General features: G+C 35.5%; 1 protein-coding gene across 2 annotated transcripts in view; it reads left to right on the forward strand.

The window, feature by feature from the left end:
• Window positions 1-15,268, forward strand: part of STK3 (serine/threonine kinase 3) — a 231,922-nt gene that overhangs the window by 27,282 nt on the left and 189,372 nt on the right. Inside the window, exon 4 of one of the 2 annotated variants that reach the window (XM_082722790.1) lies at window positions 701-749. The exons of the other annotated variant lie outside the window; for it this stretch is intronic. The gene's annotated coding sequence lies outside the window, so the exon portion shown is untranslated. The remainder of the gene's footprint in view (window positions 1-700; window positions 750-15,268) is intronic. 2 annotated transcript variants of the gene reach the window in all.

Here is a 15,268-nt window from a genome sequence, read left to right on the forward strand (position 1 = left end):
TTAGTTGAACACAGAATTTCAGAGAAAGCTTTGTTGGAGATAGAACCCCGTAGCAGATTCTTAGAAGAGGGGTTGTCATCTCTTGTTAGAAGGCAAGCTCCACCAGTGCAGGGTTTTATCTTCTTTGTTTACTGCTTTATCTCCATTCCAAGCACAATGCCTGTCATGTAGGATGCTCTGTAAATATTCATTGCATGCGTAGATGGATGGATGAATAAATGAATGAATGAATGAGTGAATGAATGAATGAGTCAGTGAATCAGAGAAGGGAGGGCAGAGGACATCTTGGAAGAGGAAACAATGATATGCTAAAATTATATTTCCTTCTCTAAAAGTTCAGTGTCATACTTTTAGGTCATCTGAAGGAGGAAGGTCCCAACATCTGGTTTAAATGGATTTACTTTTTTCACACATAATTGCGCAGAATCGTTGCCACATTGTACTTTGATGGATCTGTGCTAGGATCATGTTGTTGCTGTATAATTTTTTGTTTTTCCTAGAGGTATTCCTTTTGTTTTCCTCCTACCTCCCACCCTTTGTGTTTAGAGAAGCAGCATATGCCATCTTTATCATTTTGCTAATGTCTTCTGCCTTCTTATTCATTTTATCTGTTTCCTGGAATTTATGTGATTCTTCTTTGAGAAGACATTCTTTGGAGCTTCCTGATTTCTTGTTCTAATGTGGACTCATTGCTTTTTAGGTCTGCTGTACAGCTGCATCCTTGGAATTTCTTTTCACTGGACTTTTGGGTTAGTGCCATCATTTTCTTGTATATTTCCTATTTCCTTGGTTTTCACCCTTGTTTTGTAGTCTTCCTAAACTGTCTTCTTCATGGTACAAGAATAAGAGGTCAACTCTTGAGTCCTTGCATGTCTGAAATGTCTTTATTTTGCTTTCACAGTTGATTGGTAGTTTGCTTATGTAGAAATTTGCATTGAAAATTAGTTTCTCTTAGAACTGTGAGAGCTTTCGTCTATTACTTTCTAGCATCCGGTGTTGCTAATGTTATAGCTAATGCCTCTCAGTTTTATTTATTTGTAGGATTTTTTTTTACCTGCCCACTTGCCACTCCCACCACCCCAAATCTGGAACTTTCTAGACTTTTCTGTTTATCCTGATGTTTCTGATACTGCATGTGCCTAGGTGTGAGTCCTTTTTATCAGTTATGTTTAGCACTCAGTTCTTTTCAAGTAAACACTTGTGTCTTTTTTCAGCTTTGGAACACTTTCTCTGATAAGCTCCTCTTCTGATTTTTTCACTGGATGATAAATCTCCTGAATATTATTCTTTTTTTTTAAAATCCTAGATTTTTTTTTCTTTTTTATCTTTTTGCCTTTTGGGGAGCAGGTAGGGGATGGTTTCTTCTACTTTGTTTTCTGACTCTTCTAACTGAACTTATTATTTCAGTATTTTTCATATTACTATTTCATATTTTAATTTACAAGAACTCTTTCATTTTTTATCATTCCTTTTTTGTAATATTTTAATGCTGAGACACGGATGCAAAAGATTTTCTCATCACTCTAAGAAAAAAAAGCTTTTCAAAAAGTTATTCTCTATTTCTAGAATCATCTCCACTTTGTCTGTGGTGGTTGTTTCACTTGTTTTCTTTGTTCTGGTCTTGCCCATGACAAGGCTGAGCAGCAGGAAAGCTGACCAACTCTAACTAGAAGCATTGGACAATGTTTTTGACTAGCAGGTATAATTTTAGGGTGAATGGGCAGGGAGCTGGCTTTTAGGGGAAGGGCCTACAGAGGCAGTTTGTTCAGTTTCTTGTTCAATTTCTTGAGAACCACTCACATGTAGGGGTCAGTGCCAGAATGCAGGTTATCTGCACATATGGGCATGGGGGTAGGGGTAGAGTAGGGATTCTGTTTTCTTGTTTTCTTTTCTTATTCCATTTCTTCTTTTCAGCTTCCATGGAAAAGCTAGCCACCATTTCCATTCCTCCCCCGCCCAACCAATGGTGCTAATTGGAGCCCCCTGGAGTTTACCTGGCAGTCACTCCTTTTGTTGCAGAACCCTTCTTTGCCTGCTCTTGGCTGTAGCTCTTTCTATAGAATGCTTCCAAATTCATTGTACTCTCTTGTGGTGATTGTTTTGTTATTAGCTTATTTATTTTTGAAAGTCTCTATCAGCTTAATGAGGTTTCAGGAGGAGGAGAGGCAAGTAACTAAAATTAATTACAAATTTAGGTTGGCTTTTGAACTTGAGTCAGTGATAGTCCCCCTTCACCTTATGTATATTTTATGTAACTTTCATATTCTTAGGTATTTGTTACAACTACTTTGAGGAGTAATTTGATAATCCCTTATAAATTTGAATGCATACGCACTCTGGGATCCATCCAACAATTCTCTTTCATCTGTACTTAGAGAAATCCTAGCATAATTGTACAGTGAGACATAGACAAGAATGTTGTCACAACAGAAAATTAGAAGCAAATTTAAATCTTGACCAGCACTAGACCTTGGACTAGAAGATTGCTATTGTTCTTTCTGTTTCCGTAATTCTGTAGCTCTTTAGGAAAGGCAACTGTGAGAGTAGTATTCTGGCTGAAACCTTTCAGAATACCTAGTACCCAGCTGTCCAGATGAGAATGACTTTAAAATATCAAATAAATTTTGAGTCTTAAAACATATATAAACATTTATCTTGCTATATAAGAGAAATTTTTAGTATTTATCTTTACCTGAACGACATTCATTTCTGTGATATTGTGCGTGGGGGGGTGGGAGAGCAATTGAGGGAACAAAAATAGTGGAGAGGAAGTTCCAGACTGAAGAAAATCAGCTCCTGAGTTATGTATATGTGTTTTCCTCGAAGCTTGTGTGGGGCTTATTGTTTTATAATGGAAAGAATTGGGAAAGCCAAGTTTTATTTAGACATCACTTCTTTGTGTGAAGTGTGAAGGCCACATTAAGACCATTCTGCCTGGTAAATTCTCACTGATTGTTAGTTTTATAACCGTTACTCTCAACTCCAGTGATAGATTTTTGATAGATATTTTATGAATAGTTATTTATAAAGTATTGGTATGTGTCAGGCACTGTTCTAAACACATTGTTTTTGCATTTAATCCTCATGCAAGGATTAAACAACTGTATGAAGTAAAAAATATTATTGACCCATGTTGTAGATGGGAAACGGAATCGTAGAGTGGTCAATAGATTAGAAGAAAGGAGCTTCTGAAATTATATCTAATTACTGGGATTGAATTGTAGTAGTTAAGAGCACAGACTCTGGAGGTGGGGTATCTGGGTTTGAATTCTGGTTCTGCTGCATACTAGCTGTGTGAACTTGGGCAACTTTCTTAACTTCTCCGTTATTCATTTTCTTCATCTGCTAAATGGGATAAGAAGACCACCCTACTTCTTTGAGTTGTTCTGAAGATTAAATATATAAAGTACAAGGAATATCACCTAGCACATAAAAAGCCCACTATGTATTTGCTCTTGCCACTGTCATCATCAGCCTGTCACCTCACTTACACACGTAGGAATGTGGTTGAGCAGAATATACTAGAGGACTGTGGAACCAAGAACAGAATCCTAGTATTTATCATGGGTACTTTGAATTATCTTTGTTAATAAGGGAGGTATAGACTTAATAAGAGAACTGCATTTTTAGGTACAGTGAAAAGTTCTTTAATGGAATCAGACATTGGCTATTCACAACTTACTAGGGTGTGTCTTATTTTAGTACCCTTTGAATTAGTGCCTTGTACGTAATAGTCTTTTTAGTAAATATTTGATTTATTGTATTTAAAAAAAATGTGTTCTGCCTTTATTTGTATTTTGTATTACTTCAAATACATTTTTTTTTTCTTGGTGAAGGCATACCAATTTCTTACTGACTTAAGATTTATTTGGAGTTTCAAGTTTAATATTGTTTCATTGCTAATAATAGATATCTTTTTCATTTGTATGGATTTCTGTTCCATAAAGTGCTTTTCAGGGGTTTATATTTGCCTCTGTGTTATTGAACTAATTCATGTTTGACTTCCCTAATCACTTTGTTGCATGCTCCCCCTTTGTGTAATAGATACTGGTTCATAGAGGATTTACAACTCCATATATATTGAGTGCTTTTCTGTTGTCTTCTGATCTCTTTTTCAGGAATCTTTTCATGTGGGAAAGGATTTTAAAATGTCTGCCCACTGACCATTTTCACAGTAGAGTATCAGTTCTCTTTCTCTTCAGATCAAGGGATTATAAACAGCGTGTATATATGTATATTTACATATGGTGTAAGTAGTGAAAGCTTTCATTTTGAATCACTAGTTATGGGACTTTGTGATAGATTATTAATCTTTTTTTTTTTTTTTTTTTTTTTGCCAAACATCTGCAAACCAGATTTCATGAAAGACAGCCTCTCTCTGCCCTTTTGTATATAATAATGGCTAAAATATTCTAGTTATGTTTTCTAATGTATGTACTTTGTGTTAAACAGATTTGTGTTTTTCTGGAAGAATCCCATAAATTTTTTATTTTTTAAAACCGTGGCTATTTTATACTCTCACTCCTTCTTTTTTTGGGTGGGATGAGATAGAGTGGTGAGGGGTGGAGGGAGTTACTGAGTTGCTGTGCTGTTTTTCCCAGTGTTTTCCTCATGTTGAATACCTAAGAGCCCTATTAAATGTATGTATTCTTTCTCTCAAGAGAGAAGTAATAAGAGGGGAAGAAATTTTGATTGTAAAGAAGTTGGAATCTGAGGCTTGATGGATGTTCAGATAAACTCTTACATGTAAGCTTCAGTATTACCTTTGAGACTTAGGTATTTCAGAGATTGCTGCTTAACCCATCAACTTTCTCTAAATTACTGATTTTTAGCAATGTGTTTGGTTACCATTTTATGTGATTATATCATATATGCCATAAAAACTAATGGGCACAGGGAGTTCTGTAAAATGAGAAATCTGAATGTCATATTAATATGATTTGGAGTAAGCATTTATTAGCTGAGGGAAATGGTACTAGGAAATGAAGGCAAAAAAGACTTGAAAAACTCCGCATGCTCCTTTTAAAAAAACATGCTTATATTACTTTCCCTGTTCCCAAAAGTGTATTCCTTTTGTTCGGGGGTAGAATATAGAAATCAGCTTCAGAGATCTCATGCAGTTAAATATCTAGAATAACCTTTAATATTTTTAGAGTGGGTCAGTGGTTTGTGCTTTATACAAACCTTTTTTCTAGGAACATCCCCACTTTTTGGTATCAACTTCAAGTTTACTGTGTCAGTTTTAACTCTTGGTTATAAGTTACAGAAGACCCAGCCTAAACTGGCTTAAGCCAAAATGGGAATTTATTTGTCCATGTAACTAAAAATCTTTGCAGAGCTAGTTTCATGCCTGGCTGATTCAGGATGAATGGAATTACTTGAATTCATCTTTTTATTTTGATTCTTCTATATTGATTCTAGTCTCACACAGATTTTTTGCCTCATAGTTGCAAGATGGCTGCCAGCAGCTACTGGGTTTTTTTATACTTTCTAGTTGAAATTCAGCAACCAGTCTCGTGCCTCACCGTCTGAATGGGTGAGGTACCTTTCCCTGAGTGTATCATTGTGGCCAAAAAATGATGTGGTATTTGGATTAGATCTTGGTCTGTGTCTGACCTGGAGCTAGGATAAAGCTGACCACTAGAAACACATATTCTGAGAATGGGGAGGTAGTGATTTCCTAAAGGGAATCAGAATATGTTAGCAGGAGAAGAATGAATGGGTGTTAGATTGGCAAAATATAAAAGATAATTCTATATATTTACTAAAACTAGAGACAGAACAAAATATATCAGGAATAAAGCACAGTTTAAGAAAACCCACCTCTAAATAACTCCCAAAATGTATGTTAAGTGTTAGGAGAGGTATTTATTGACATTGAGAGTGGAAACTGGTGGGTCTTCATCCTTTCTCCTTCTGTCACAGTAAGGGATGGAAGAGCTGGTATCTCTGGGAACCTGTTTCTGCTGTGTCAACAGTAAATGTTTGCCCTAAGACTTCTCCTGGAAAGTCTGTTCATCAGGATAAAGATGGTTCCTTATCAGACCAGGTGGACTGACCTTGGTATTAGTTCTGGTATCCAGGACATCTTTTCTTGAGAATTTTTTCAGCCTCAGCAGTACTACTGTTCAGAGCTCTACTAGAATCTTAGGAGAATGGGTCCTTTGGTATGGAAAGTAATTCTTGATCCTTATTTGGTGTATTCCACAGAGTGAAACTGAGTTCTAAGTATATGTCACACATGCCTCTTAAAGTTCCAAGCCACAGCATTAACATGACCATGCACTATAGGATTAGACCTTTCAAATTTTTCATAGCAATCATGTGCCAAGTCTTAATCTCTGATTAAATACATCATACACATTACGCTCCATTACATCTTTCCTAAATCTTTTGATTGGATTATAAACACTTTTATTTATGATTTTTTCACATTACAATATAGTTCCTCCAATAGACATTCTCTTCCACCTTAACTAAGTAAATTAACTTTACAAAGGTATTTCCTTGGCTGCCCTTACTGGTAAACCACCCGGTCTTCACCTTAGTTGCTGTTCTTCTTGGCATTTCTCCCAGTTCTATTTCCTTTTCATCAGTCAGGCCCACCTTCATACACTTGATTTTTATATGGTACATTCCTTGCCTGGTGGACTGCCTGTTACTGCCAGATAGACCGTAAGTCCTCCCTCCCTGTCTTAAGTATGATCTTGAGCACACGGTGACGATAATTATTTGAAGTAATAAGGTTTAGTGGAAGAACTCTTGGACAGGGAACCAGAAGACCCAGCACTGATTCCTGCATTGTTACTTAGTAGCTCTGTGATCATGGGTACATTGTGTAACTACTCTAAACTTAAGATGCCTAAGCCTAAAATGGACCTAATATCATATTACTTGCTTTACCTACCTCAGTGCTTTCTTGGGAGGAACAAAGAGGATGAGTGTCAGAGCATTTTGTAACCTGGAAAATTCTACACAAACTTAAATTGCCATTTTACTATTATCAAGGCAAAAACTTTAAAAATGGTATATAATTTTTAATTAATTATTTAAGAGATTTGTTGAAATAGTGAATATTCTCTAGCATTAAAGAAAAATATACGAGAAGATTTTTGTGGCTTATCCAGTAAAGTCTTGGTTAATCTTAGGAAATCAAGAGATATTTGTAAGTTAATTTTACAGAAAATGGGAATTTAGCTCCTTAGGTGGCAGATCTCTAATTTTAAGAATTATATTTTATTTCAAGATTTTATTTATTTATTTGTGAGAGGGAGTGTGTGCATTTGAGAGGGAGAGTGAGAGAAAGAGAAAGAGAGTGCGTGCAAGAACAGGGGAGGGACAGGGGAAGAGGGAGAAGCATATTCGCCACTGAGCAGGGTCCCTGGGATCATGACCTGAGCCAAAGGCAGGTGCTTAACTGGCTGAGCCACCAAGGCACCCCTAAATTTAACAATTTTAGATAATTTAGATTCTTACTGTATATAGGTATTCTATACTGTCTTTTTTTTTTCCCCCTTTAACTTCTGATATATCTTAGAGATCTTCCTATATTATACATATAGGTCCGTGAGTATGTAACAAAATACATTTTTTCTCAGTACTTTGGATAAAATGAGCCCCAGCTTTTCAATTTTTGTTACTATAATAAAAGCTGAAGGAACTTTTATATTTGTTTATTGGCAAACTTATGTTATTATGTCCCTTGGAAATATTCTGAGAAATGGCATTACTGGGGTAGAGGGCAAATTCATTTTTAGTAACTTTTTTTTTTTTTTTTTTTTTTTGGTTGAGAGGCTGCTACCTAAGTCATACACGATTTTTTAGTGCTGAGGAAATTTCGTCTTGTTTATGAAAGAAGTATGGATTTTGTTTTCAGTGCCTTCCCTGCATGCTCTGACTCTTCTTCATCTTCCCTACTTTTGTCTCATTTTGCTTAAGATGTTCATTATTAATTTTACCACAGATTACTATTGGAGTGGTAAGGAAGTTTGCATACTTGTTAGCTGCTACGGCTGCTGCTCCTGTTCTACGACTATTACAAGTAATTTTATTACTTATCTCCCCCCACACTAGCTTTCCACACTAGTAGACTGAGCATCTGCCGTCAGTTTTCTTTCTGAAAGTGCAGATATGTTCAGATCATCTTTCCACGTAAAAATCTGTGAGTATTCAAACAAAGTTTGGCCCTAACCTATGTTTGCAGCTTGCTGTATTTTTCTGTACATGTTACTTCAGATACAAAGGAACCATTCGCTAGTACTGGACTTCATATATTTTTATGTCTGTTGCCTTTACACTTAGCTAATATTTCCTTCCCTCTTTGGTCACCTGACAAACTTTGTTCATTCTTTAAGAGTCAGCTCAAAAGTTACCTCCTCTGTGGAGGCTTCTTGGAGTAGGGAGATTGTGTGGTGAGATTGGTAAGGCTGATAGGAACTGTATCATTCAAGGACCTCAGGGCTAAATGATATGGTTTGGATTTTATTTTAAGAGTACTGGTTGTGATGCATAATCAACTTTAGGAACTGCTGTCTTGGAGTGCCCCTATAGCTAAGCCTGTTGCTACCAGCATTACTTAATGGTGTAATTATTTGTTCCTGTGCCCTTCCCTTTCTACTAAATTTTGAGCACCATGAAGGCAAGGGCAGTATAACAGGCCCTTAGTAAATTCTTGTTAGTACTTACCTCCCACAGTTGTGTTTGGTTATAAAGTGAAATTATGGCTGTAATATGGCCGGCATAGGTAAATCTCAGTAAATGTAAGCTATTGTCAATATTATCAGTATCATCACTGGGTAGGCAAACCCTGACTTGGGGAGCATAGGGTGGTTTCTTGAAAGAGGTGAGATTTGATCCAGGACTTAAAAGACTCTTAAAAGACTGGTGAGTTTTCATCAAATGGTGTTCAAGACTTTATGAAAAGTCACTGTGAAAGTTGAAACTTAAAATTTTATAATCAAATATAGGTAGCTGTCCCTGTAGTCCTTGCAAGGGAGAACTATGTCTCATTCTTTCTCATTTTCTAAATAGATCATAGGTACTAAATAGAGAATTAATGCATTATTTTATATAAATAAATAATTATGTCAAAAAGGTAGGGTATAGGTAACATTGTTAAGATTCATTTTTAGAAAATTACAACTCTTCATTTTTTATGAACGTACAAAAGCTCACTTAAATTTGTTTTTACTGACATAAAAACATTAAGGCAGTATGTATATTTTAAAACAGCTTGTGCATGTGCCCTTGAGACAATTTGGTGGGTGCATTTTTATCAAAACCATATATGCAGTGACATATTAAATGTATCATATTATTATACTAATCATATGACTTCAGAAACAAAAGTAACCAGAGGACTAAAGCCTATCAAAACCATCTTTTTGTTTTTGTACAATGAGATTCTTTTTAAATTTGCCAGTGAATTCAGACCAGTATTGAAACCAGATGTAGACTTCCGTCTTTTAATGTATTAGCTCAGCTATAAAAGTCTTATTTCCATCCTTGATTACTGAGTATTTCATTCATGGTTTATGATATCTCTCCCACCTTCCTTTATTTATTTTTTTAAATAGACTTTAAAATGTGATTCAAATGATTTTAAAATGACATTGTCCCATTTACTTAGTGATAGAAATAAAATTAAACTTGTATTAAAGATAACCTAATTAAATCCAAAGATGAAGGACTCTCTTAATAAAATTTTTCATTGGAAAGGATTTTGACTGATACCACTAAATGAAGTGTCATCTGTGGTTTGAGAAAGGATCTAAGAGTTTTCCATCTTAGAACTGAAATCTTAACATAGTTACCTCCTCAGTATAAAGTAAGATCCTCTCTCCTGTATGGTGTGTGTGTGTGTGTGTGTTTTAAGTGTTTTTAAAATAAACCTGACCATTTTGAAATAGATGGATGTGGTCTCTCTAAACTGATGAAAAGTCTTAATTATAGAAATGAAAATGATATTACTTTAAATTTTATATAGTAATGGGAATAAATAGTTCCCTCTGTTGCCAAATAGAATTCTAGTCACTTTGGTAACTGGCTATGTTTATATATAAATGAAGTTTCTCATATTTAAAGGTTGTTTGAGAACAAAATGCTATTTAAGAAAATGACTATCAACTATCTGACTTCCTCCCTCCTTTCCCTACTTTATAACAAAATAGTGTGTTTAAAGGACATGAAATAAACATTTTGTTCAAGATCTGTTGTATAGTGTCCATTAAATAAATGCAAGTTCCTATCTCATTCTTTATTAGTGCCACAAAATGCTTGTAAAATGTTGATATAGATACTGCTTTTATCCAAAGTTCACTTGATACCATTGACATTTATTTAAAAGAGGCCAGGCAATCATTTATTCCTTCAAATTTCTAAGATTTACCTGCATTTTTATACTTAGAAGGCTGAAATTTGGCCCTTCACTTTTTTTTTCTTTTTAACCGTTTTTCTCATCTTAATAGAAGCAAAAAAAACCAAAACAGGCCTTACTTGATTTCTGGGTGCCATTTCATAACTAGTATTCTTCAGTTAATTTTTAATTATTCTTTTGAAATCTCCTCTTTTTCTTGATTGTGAACTACTTTTTTTATTCAGAGCCTAATTTTAATGCCAATTCCACTTTCTTCCCTAGTTACTTGCTCTCCACTGTGATCTCATTTCACTTTGAAAAGTGTTTTTTTTTTAATAATAGTTTGTGAGTTTTTAAGTCTGTCTTTCATGCTAGATTGGAGTCACATAAGGGTAGGTTAAAGATTTTTTTAAATTCAGTGTAGAGCAGGTGCTCAATAAAGTGTTTTTCACGCCTGAATGTTATCTAGGGCATTTTGGAAAATACTTATATATTCTTAGATCACTTGTACACATGCTTTATATTCTTCCTGTCTGCCACACATGTGCTCTTATCCTCAGCAACATTGTGATCCATATGGGATAATTTTATAATTGATACCTCATTGTTTTAATTTGCTTTTCTTTGATAATTACTGAAGTTTAATATTTTCTGTGTATGTTAACAGCTTTGTTTTTAGTTTTTGTATATTTGTGAATTGTATATTTATTTCTTTGCCTCTTTATTTGTTAGGTTTTATTGTTTTTCTGAAGGATGGATTTATGTGAGCTCTTTATGTTCTAAATCTATACACTAAATATCTTACTACATTTTCTGTATTTTTCTGTTTTCTAAGCTTATAATTTTTTTTTAAAAGATTTTATTTATTTATTTGAGAGAGAGAGAGCACAAGCAGGGGGAGCGGTAGAGGGAGAAGCAGGCTCCCTGCTGAGCAAGGAGCCTAGTATGGAACTCTATCCCAGGACCCGGGATCATGACCTGCGCTGAAGGCAGACAGATGCTTAACCTACTGAGCAGCCCAGGGGTCCTGCTTATAGTTTTTATGTAGACAAAGCTAGCAAAGTCTCATAGTTTTTTTGTTTCCTTTTTTTTTGATGAGAAACTATTCTTCTCTGCCTACTGATTTGATACTTTGATTTTCTTCTATTTTTATTTATGTCATTTAAAAATGTTTAAATCTTTGATTTGTAGGTTTGTTTTAATGGTTAAGCTTATATTTTCTTTTTTTTTTAAAAAGATTTTATTTATTTATTTGACAAAGAGAGACACAGTGAGAGAGGGAACAGAGACAGGGAGAGGGGAAGAGGGAGAAGCAGGCTCCCCACTGAGCAGGGGGCCCAGATTTGGGGTTCAGTCCCAGGACCCTGGGATCATGACCTGAACCGAAGGCAGATGCTTAACAACTGAGCCACCCAGGTGCCCCTAAGCATGTATTTTTAATAAAATACTCACGAAGTCACTTATGGTGTCCTCAGTTAAGATTACTTTTCAAACCAAGTGAGAGTGCTTATTTGCAGAATTTAACAACAATATACTTGTTTTGTTTGACTGACACACCATTTAAAATAATCTGCATTTGAATGCTGGGATAAGGCAGGCATTCTGCCCTAATACTCAGCTTTACTGCTTGTTTATGTCTGATAACTGTTCTTAATTTAACCACTGGTATTATGGTTGGCGACTCTTTTGATTAGACATTGCCTTTACTAATTGTCAGATATTTTGAATATCATCCTTAGAGCAAGTCTTGCAACTCTGTGTTTTCTTATATTGAGACCAATTCATATATTCATGCTTGTGTAAGCTGGAAGACATGGGCTTTGCCAGTTAATATTTGTATGATATTTGATAGACCACTTTATTTCTTTGAATTTGTTTCCTCATCTAGAAAAGGGATGATGTGTTTCAGTTTACTTCACCGAGTTGTTGTGAGACTCATAAAATACTCCTTATAGCTATGAAGTAGTATAAAAATTTAAGATAGCACTATATCTCTGTTCTAGAAAATGTTACTGTTTATTGTTGTTTAAATGAATTTATTGAGGGATAGAAACCTTTCATTTCATAATTAAGTTAAAAGGCTTAATGTGTAGATACCTTGTTTGAGCTTTAGTATTCAAATGGATTGTTAAAATAGTACTGTATCACAGATAATTTTAAGATGTATCCATGTACTAGTATGAATGATTGGATATTGTGTCATTTTTTTAGGGTAAGATATGAGGTGATGCCTGAAGTTAGGGGAAGTTAATTACAAAGAGAGAAAAGCATAATGAAAGAGGGACTTTATAGACTTTACACATTTGATTCAGGTCTTCCTTCTCCACCTTTAATCATTCAGGGCCAAATACAGGCCTTGCCCTTGGTATTCTTAAAAGCTTCATAAGGACTGAGATTGTCTGTGTCCTCCGTCAACATGTAGCACCTTTAACAGAATCTGTATTGAGAGGGTCAGTGACGTAGACATTTGTCAAAAGAATAAAAAAAATGGATGTCCAAATTAGTGTGAATTTATTTCTGTTACAACTGTTATGAAGATCTTTTGTAAATATAGAATCATAGAATTGGAATGAACCTTTGAAATCATCTAGGAATGCTAGACAGTTCATGAATCAGTGTAATATCTTTGACAAATCTTTAGTCTTGCTGTGGATTTGTCTAGTGGCAAATTTTTTACAGCACTAAGACAGATCTTGAGACTTTGAAGTATACCAAGTCTATTTAATCCTGAACTTTCTCTAGTGTAGCTCTGTAATACAGGGCACAGATGCAGAGGTAACAAATCAAAGAGTAAATGAAGGATTAATGACTTGTTGGTTGGAAATAATGGAATGCTAAGGGGATGAAAATTGAAGTCTAGGTAACTGAAAAGGTCGTTATTGAAGTAATTAAACATGACACAGTTTTATAGACTGGTGTAGCTTTTGTTGCACCCCCATGTTCTTTAATTTTTAATGCCAGGAGCGGGGGGAGGGGAAAAACCCAGGTGCTCAGGACAGCACCACCACCTTGCACACCTGCATTGGTGCATTGCAGTGGCCCTTAACAGCACTCCTGCCTCCCACTCTCCCACCTTGGCTGTAAACCGCTAATTTAGGTGGTATCGCTTCTCTTTTCATAACTGCCGTATCTATTCACTAATTATTTATGAAGTGCTACCTATAGCCAGGCAGAGTTCCAAGCATTGTGGGTAATCAGTGAACAGAACAAAGATCCCTGCCCTTGTGGACCCTTTCTCAGTGTGTTGCTGTCTGACAGAAACATGAAATGAGCCACAAATGTAATTTTAAAATTTCCTGGTAGCCGCATTAAAAAAAAAAGTGATAGGTGAAATTAACTTTTCACCTCAGTGGGTTAATAAGCCTCTGCCTTCGGCTCAGGTCACGATCTCAGGGTCTTGGGATCCAGCCCTACATCAGGGCTCTCTGCTCAGCAGGGAGCCTGCTTCCCCTGCGGGGGCCCCCCCCCCCGCCTGCTTCTCTGCTTACTTGTGATCTCTCTCTTCCTCTGTCATATAAATAAGTAAAATCTTTAAATATATATATATAAAATATATTAGTATATAGCACCAATATTGTATTAAATAATATATCTGATAATAATGACTTATGTTAAAGATTAATACATTTTATAATAATATTAATATATAAATATCATTTAAAGGTATAATCAGTTTAAAAACTATTAATGAGGTACTTTATCTTCTCTTAGTACTAAGCTTTGAACTTCGGTGTATATTTTGGATTTATAACATAACTCATTTTGGGCTAGCTCTGTTTCACATGCTCGGGAGCTACTGTATTGGGCAGTGCAACTTTAGAACATAGTGTCTTCTTCCTATGGACCATCAAGCCAGACCATCTGGTTTAAGGCAGAGAACAAGTTCCTCATAGGACTAGAATTTTCAGATAATTCCGGCTCCTTACCCATGGTGTGAAGCCTTGTGTGATCCAGCTCCCATGTGTCTCCCAAATCTCATCTGGAGCTAGTGTTTTCCTAACTCACTATACTTGAGCTTTCTTTCTTGAGCTCAAATATGAGAGGCTTTTTTCTGAATCTTTTTTTTTTTTTTTAAATCTTGTTTCCTTTGTGTAGAATGTCATGTTCCAAGATAGCCAATTACATGGTTAGCTCCCTCGTGTCATTTAAGACTCCAGCAAAAATGGCTGTCAGTCCTTCTTTGATGGCTTTTCATTCTTGGTCAGTAGCTTTCTGTTTTATTGTCCTGATAGCAGTCATTATGTTTTCTTGCCTTGCCCTATTTTCTACTACATTATCATCAAGTTATCCCTTTCTTTGTAGAGTATAGGCTCCATGAGGGAAAGTACACTTCTCGTTTTATTCACTGTTTTATCCCCAGCAACTGGTGTAATTCCTGCCATGTAGTTGATGCTTGATAAATATTTATTGAATGAATAAAAGGCATTCTGGATCAGGGATCTTGTATTAGAGTAGATTTATCAGGTAAGTCAGATCCTTATATTACCACTGAGGAGTGCAGGATTAAGAAATGGTTTAGTTTTAGGGTCTTTTAATTTGGAAAGGATTAAGGGAAGTTGGCACCTAAGAGGTTAGGGGAAGGAGGTCCGGGTTGTTAGTTTGTTTCTTTTTTCCCTTACTCCTTCTTTCTTCCTTTTTAACTTCCTTCTTTCCCCTCCCCTCCCTTCCCCTCCACCTTCCCCTCCCCTTCTTTCTTTTATAAAGAAAGCAGACTTATCCAAAGCCAGCACATTATTCAAGTACAAATAAACATGTACAATACATTTATGACAAAATATATTAAGGTTACATGTAAATATAAACCATCTTCCAATTTGTTTAGGAATTTTAACATGGTTAGGGTTTTTTTTTTAATGGAGATGAAATTCACATAACATAAAATTAGCCATTTTAAAGTGAAAATTCAGTGGTCCG

This window comes from Mustela nivalis (genome assembly GCF_964662115.1).
Source record: "Mustela nivalis genome assembly, chromosome: 2".
Taxonomy (NCBI): Eukaryota; Metazoa; Chordata; class Mammalia; order Carnivora; family Mustelidae; genus Mustela; species Mustela nivalis.